The sequence below is a fragment of the Pipistrellus kuhlii genome, unplaced genomic scaffold (genome assembly GCF_014108245.1).
Source record: "Pipistrellus kuhlii isolate mPipKuh1 unplaced genomic scaffold, mPipKuh1.p scaffold_m20_p_1, whole genome shotgun sequence".
NCBI classification, from domain to species: domain Eukaryota; kingdom Metazoa; phylum Chordata; class Mammalia; order Chiroptera; family Vespertilionidae; genus Pipistrellus; species Pipistrellus kuhlii.
In genome coordinates, this window is record NW_023425404.1 from 151,736,464 (window position 1) to 151,744,141 (window position 7,678).

The following is a 7,678-nucleotide window of genomic DNA, read 5'->3' on the forward strand; positions in this document are numbered from 1 at the left end:
GAAAGTGTTTCTTGTGATGAGGTCACTGGACTGCCACACCATCTCAGTTCTTCTAAATTGCTGAAGTTCTGGTTCCACAGCTTCTCTGTCATGGAGACACCCGTGTTCATGTGTTGTAACTCATTCATTTTCTCCTCCTTTATCTGACAATATAAAAGGAACAACCCAGAAGAAAGATAAGTATGAGAAGGAACTGCTCCCAGAAGTGGGTCGGCAGGTGTCAGGAGCTGCTAAAGATTGAAAGCTATTATTGTGCTACGGCATAGAGAGTGGTCGGCAAGCTCATTAGTCAGAGTCAAATATCAACAGTACAACAATTGAAATTTCTTTTGAGAGCCAAGTTTTTTTTATACTTAAATTATACAGGTAGCTACATTGTTGTTAACTTAATTAGGGTACTCCTAAGCTGGCCTTTGCTAAAAAGACCCTCATGTGGCTTGTGAGCCGCAGTTTGCCGACCACTGGCATAGAGGCTGGATCTAAATGCCACAACCATCTCTCTTGAACAGAGGAAAACGTGGGCTCCCTCAGGGCTCTATACTGTTTTTCTTACAGTTTCACTGAAAATTCCCTCAACCTCTTTGCCTACATGGAAATCAGGCCCTGCCCTAAAACACCACTTTCCTGCGTGGTCCCAACACTCCCAGCAAACGTCACACATGAATGCATGGCCACCAGCAGTGCTTAGAATAAATTAATATCTTGGAATGTATTTATGAAGAAAAGTCAAAAGTTTTTATAAATGGACACTTACATTTTTCAAAATTATGTGGTTACTATTAGCCAAATGAGCACAAAAATATTTATTTCAATAACTAAGAGAGGGTATTTATGGCAACCATTGTGTCTCAGCAATGAGAATTTAAATGTAAACTTATTTTAATGAACATACTTGTTGGCCTTGCCCAGTATGGCCCAGCGGTAGAGCATAGGCCGACTCACACACCACAGAGTCTCAGGTTCAATTCCCCATTAGAGGCATGTACCTGGGTTGCAGGTTTGTTGCCTGGCCAGGCTTCCACTCTCTCTAAAAATCAATAGAAAAAAATACTCTCTGGTGAGGATTAACAACAACAACAAAAGAATACTCAGCCAAAACTGGGTTGGCTCATTGGACAGAGCATCAGCCTGCCAACTGAAGGGTTCCAATTCTGGTAAAGAGCCTGTACATTGGTGTGGGCACATCCCCATTGGGGAATGTGCAGGAGGCAGCTGATTGATGTTTCTAGCTCTCTATCCCTCTCCTTTCCTCTCTGTAAAAAAGTCAATAAAATATATATATATATTTTTTTTTTTAAAGAATCCCAGTTATCACATTTTCTATCAGGACCTCATTAGCATTTTTATTGTTCATATTCTTTTTATCTTTCTCTAAAAACTTATTTTCCATGTCCATTCAGAATATCTACTATCATACAAATATTCCAATCTATAAATGCTAACCCATGTCCATCTATTTTTTCCAAATTATAGCTACTCTCAGTCACTAACATCAGTGCCATGTCTCTGATTTGCATTATTAAACACTGAGGGGAGGTGAAGGCTGCCAGAGGAACAGAATGGCTGTGAGCTGTGAGCATCTGTAAAATGTGGCTCTAACATATGCTTATCAATAATGCATTTAGTCCGGTTTATGACACCATGTACAATGCACTATACTTTTAATTTTTCCCTTTCTGTTTACTATTAGTTTATGAGTCAATTATTGGATTTTGAGGGGTTTTATAAAGGGCTGCTGATAAAAATTGAATGCAAAGTACACTGAGAACCTTTCAGAATAAGCAACTGGAGAGCAGACAGTTTTTTACTTCATGTTCTTTTGTAATGTTTCCCAGTAGATTACATATTCCAGAAAGAGAATATGTACATGTAGCAGACAGTAAATTCCTGAATTTAAAAAAAATGTAGTGTAAGCATACTGTTCCTTATTTTTATTAAAAATCTAGCATTTGCCTTGAAGCATTACTGCAATGGCAGCTAACAAGAGCAATGTGACTATTGGCAATCATTCTAATTAACTTAAACCACCCCAAATTTTCAAATAATTATTAATACACAGTGAAAATCTGATCTTTAATCTAAAACAGGCTAAAAAGATGCTAAGTAAATTAAATATAAAATTAAAATTCATACTGATTTCTGGAAGTTTGGCCTGAATAATTATTCAAGAGTAAAGAATTATGTTATTTTTATGAAAATTTATTGACCATTATAATATACATGATTACATGACCAATTTGTTCCTCTACATGTTAATCAATCTTAATTAATAGCTTTTTTAAGGCAAATGTAATTTTTATGTAGGTCTTTAAATACTAACAAAAAAAGTAATTAAACCTTCTAAAAGGTTACGACAATTTAAGACAATTTTCCTGAGAAGCCCACATTTAATAGACATAGCGCTAATTTAGGTTTTAGAAAAATCAAGGTCCAATTATGTTTATTTAATTAGAAACCATAATCAAATGATATAACTTCTTTGTATCTTACTCTATTGAGAGACGATGATAAATTACAACTTCCTTCAAGTCACAGTTAATCAGTGAGGTTAATTGAGAGAAATGAGCTACATGAAACAGAAACCATCTTCTCTGCTCTTCATTTTAAGTCATGAGCTTTCAATTCATGAGGTCTGCACCCAGGAAATCAGATGACCGCTGGCTTCCAATCACTGTTCAGTTTCGTGGTGCAGAACCTATTGCCCTGAACCTCTACACCATGCTCCAACCATCGGCCCTTTCCATTACGGATGAGGGTTTGTCATTCTTCCATTTACAATCTAACTTCGCTTTTGTGCCCTATATTTTACTCTTCCTTCCCATTTATGATCTTGGTCATTGCTCTGGCCTGGAGATGGATTTTTTTTTTAAAGTGTCTTTATTGTTGAAAGTGTTACAGATGTCCATTTGTTCCCCACTGACCCCCTCCATGGCGACCCGCCAACCCTCCCCCTCCCCTTCATCACATATTGTCTGTGCCCATGGGTTATGATATATGCAAATAAATTCTTTGGTTAATCTCTCCCCATATCCCTCACCCCGCCTTCCCTCTGAGGCTGGTTAGTCTGTTCCTCGTTTCTATGTTCTGGATCTATCGATATTTTGTTCGTCTTCCTCTGAGTAATGCATTTTTAGCCCAACCACCTGTGGGTGGCGCTCTTGCCTGCGTCTCCCCGCCCTGAAAGCGAACCTCTGGCTACTTCTTTGTCTGCAGGAACAGCTTTACTCCCTGAGGAAGGTCATACCATGGTGTGGTTTGAAGGGCATTAGACATGCCAGCCAAAAAACCTCCCTGGTAGTCTACCTGAAATTCCAGGATTGTTTGTGTTGCACCTTAAAATAAGGGTGTTGTTTTGAATCTGAATCCTCCTGGCCCCCACTTCTACCCTTTCCCATTAAAATAGTTGGTTTTCCTACATTATTATTGAGAACTCAAGGTTTTTTAAGATTTCAACAGTTGTGTTATAGCAGAACAGATTGTGCTTGGTAAGCAAGATTTTTGTTTCTTATAATCAATTTATTACCTTTTATTCTACTTAGTATTTAAAAGAGGAAAGGGTATTTAAAAAGGGGGTAGGGGTGCCTCATCACTAAGGACAAGAAATTGGTGTGCAAAGAAGAGGAGACTGGCCCAGGAATGATGGTAACAGGAGTGATAAAACTGCAACAAAAATGATAAAAATCCAAGAGAACCCAGGAAACAGTAGCCAGACTGATCCTCACAGGTGATTCTACCTCCTAAAACTTGGGATGTTCTTAGTTTTTGTTTAACTGGGGTGAGGGGGGGTGAGGGGTTGTTATAAATGTCTTCTGAACAGTGGTAGATTTTAACAAAGCTAAGCCTTTTGTTTTCTGGCGGGAAAAACACATTAATTAGCAAATAGATCATCAAAGATATATTTATTTGATTATTTAAGCTAGTTATGGAAGACAGCATTTCCTGGAACATATGACAACTTAGCCATGTTGATTTGGGGTAGGGAGAGAAGGTGAATCAAAGGAGAGAACTTGGTCCAGGTGAGGTAACCTGTTGTGATTGGAGATTAAGAGCAGCCAGGAATAAACATGGGAATATGATATGATTGGGGTGTTGGGAAGAAATCACCAACATGCCTGAGAGATCATAAAGGGGGAGCAGAGGCAAACAAAGGGAGATCTTAAACAACTTTACCATCTTGCCCAGGATTACAATTCAATTGTTCTGAAAATGTGTGCTTCTTGCTGAAGAGAGAGAACCATGGAAAGATACACACAGGCCGAAACCGGTTTGGCTCAGTGGATAGAGTGTCCGTCTGCAGACTGGAAGGTCCCACCCAGGTTCGATTCCAGTCAAGGGCATGTACATTGGTTGCGGGCACATCCCCGGTAGGGGGCGTGCAGGAGGCAACTGGTGGATGTTTCTCTCTCATCGATGTTTCTAGCTCTCTATCTCTCTCCCTTCTTCTCTGTGAAAAATCAATAAAATATAAAAATAAAAATAAAAAGATACACACAGATATCTTCTAAAGAAGAGTTCATATCCACTCCCAGGCCCACCCTCAATATTTGCATAACCTAGAGGCCACTCTTCCTTCTCCTCTCACCCTAATATACACAGCCATGTGGACACACAGCCCAAAGGATTAATCGGGACTGACCATCACTCAGGCCAAGGCCATACTCCTGCAGTGTGGAGGCTTTGTTAACAGGGAATTTTGGAATCCCGAGTATCCAAAGCCTAGTCTACAAGGGAAGGACCTGGTCCAGGAAGGGTCAGGAGGGTACACTTAAAATTATGGGGCCAGGTTTCAGCCTTTTTCTCCCTACCACCATGAGGAAGCAGACTGACAGTGAGCAGGGCTGAAGCACCAAAGAGCAGTTCATAAAACGATCCATGTTCATGATGGGACTAAGAACATTTTCCAACCTTACTGGGCTACAATCACATCGTTCCTCTTGCACATTTGGTGGTTTTGATGCTGTTTTGTTTTTTTCTTGAAAAGAGGGAAAAAATAAAAGAGCAAGTGAAGTAGAATCAAACAGTCTCTCAAGAATGACAAAATATTTCTCTGTGTTTTTAATTAAATCTTTATTGTTGAAAGTATTAAATAAGTCCCCATCCCCCCCCCCTCCATGATCCATTCTAACTTACTCCCACCCCATACCCCAGGCCTTCACCACACTATTGTCTGTGTCCATGGGTTCTACATACATACATTACATACAAGTTCTTTGGTTGATCACTTCCCACCCACCCTCTCCTGCCTTCCCTTTGAGATTATACAGTCTGTTCTATGCTTCTATGTCTCTAGATCTATTTTGTTCATCAATTTATCTTGTTCATTAAATTCCACATATGAGTGAGATCATGTGATACTTGTCTTTCTCTGACTGGCTTATTTCGTTTAGCATAATACTCTTCATGTCTCTCCATGCTGTTCAAAAGATAAGAGATCCTTCTTTATGATTCCTTCATAGTATGCCATGATACAAATGTACCACAGCTTTTTTATCCTCTCTTTTACTGATGGGCACTTGGGCTAGTTTCAGATCTTAGCTAGCTATGAACATAGGGGTGCATACGTTCTTTCTGATAAAATATCTTATTATCTCACTATTCAAATTGGAAGAAATTTCCAGTCATTTTAGAATTATTACACTACACCTTAAGTTGTCCAGTATCCCATTTCCACTCATAACCTATTGCAGTGCAGTATACACACACACACACACACACACACACACACACACACACACACTTTTCATTTAAAGTGACTTCCAATTCAAGATACATGAGACTTTATCAACACCATGTAGAAAAATAAGAAAATCTCAGTGAGAATCAGTTTATTAAGTGTGGAAATATGGGTAAAAATTTTGATTTCTTTGAAGAAAGATCAGACCTGTTAACTTCTGATCTCTGGATCATGGGAGAATAGTTGAGTTTACACCTTAAAGGTCATATTTCATTTTACCAATGAGAAACTGAAATTCAGATTTAGAAATCTAGATAGTACCTTGTATGGTACATGCTTATAAATATTTGTTGAATGACCCAAAGTCAGAAATAGTGTCAGAGCCAGTGTTAGAAGCCAGAAGGTCTCCTGATCCCTGGTCTAATGTTTCTTCAGTAATGTCTTCACATTTTCCCTACCCATATCCACCCAGGCATTAAGACATAATCAAGTCCGGTTGGTGTGGCTCAATGGTTGAGTGCCAACCTATGAACTAGGAGATCGCGTCACGCTTTGATTCCTGATCAGTGCACATAACCCAAGGGGTGGCGGGCAGGAGAGAGCTGATCAATGATTCTCTCTCATCATTGATATTTCTAACTCTTCCTCTCTCTTCCTCTCTGAAATCAATAAAGATATATTTTTAAAAACAGAATCAACCCTAACCAGTTTGGCTCAGTGAATAGAGTGTCAGCCTGCAGACTAAAGGGTTCCTGGTTTGATTCTGGTCAAGGGCATGTACCTTGGTTGTGGGCACATCCCCATTCGGGAGTGTGCAGGAGGCAGTTGATTGATGTTTCTCTCATTGCTGTTTCTAACTCTTTATTCCTCTCCCTTCCTCTCTGTAAAAAATCAATAAAATATATTTTTAAAAACATAATCATAGTCATATATGTCCAAAATCTAATATATAAAGGAAGAGGAAAAAGCAAACGAAAAAAATACACACACTCTCACACACACACACACACACACACACACACACAAAACACAAAACAACAAAATGCACTTCCAGATACAGAAGGTCTTAATACACTTCTTTAAGGGAACATAGTGCCGGTTCTTTCAAGGTCTATAACAGAATGTCCTTGCCTTATGCTCCATGGGCATAGACTCTGGCAAAAAGGAAGCCATTCTAACCTTCTGCACAGATGGCATTAGAAGTGTTTTAGCTGCTTAGCACAGATATACACAGACAGTACTGATGTCTATTCAAGTGTACTTAAAACCCCTTTTCCCCTAACTGTGTGTGGGTGTGAGCATGTGCATTTTTTAGTTTGTTTGTTTGCTTTTCCCTAAAGAATTCAACAAAAATCTGACCTACTATAACTTCCTAGGTAACTCAGCAAATGACCTATCCTGATTTTATTTCATAGTATAAAATATTTCATCTAAATGCATTCGTTTCTTGAGTCATAGAACTAGATTCAGTGAGCCTTTTATTAACAGTCCATTGTTTTGTTTTGTTTTTAAATAATACAACTACAGATCTGCTAAAAGCATGGAGTCATTCCCCCACCAAACCAATGTTCCAAATGTAATTCCATCTGCTTGATACTTTGACATTTTAGATCTGGAAAAGCACAGGGTGGCATAGAGCAGGGAAATTGTAGTTCACAAGTGAGACAGCTCACTTAGAACAGAGCTTTAAGAAAGCAGAATCCAAAACCACTGTGACTAATACATTTTTTTCAGATTTATTAAGAAGAAAGGCTCAGAGGCCAAAGAGAGACAAGAGGCAAACAGAATGGCTCTTGTACCAGCTCTTCAGGATTCTAAGATTATTTTCTTAGAATATAAGAAAATAATCTTAGAATTATTTTCTAAGCCAGGCCCTAAGATTATTTTCAGAGCGGGGCAAGAATGATAGGATGTAAATGTAGAATTCATTGCCACGATAATACTTTCTGAAAATAGTGTTTTGTACTGATATATCAACAACAAAAAAATAGATATAAGGTTTAC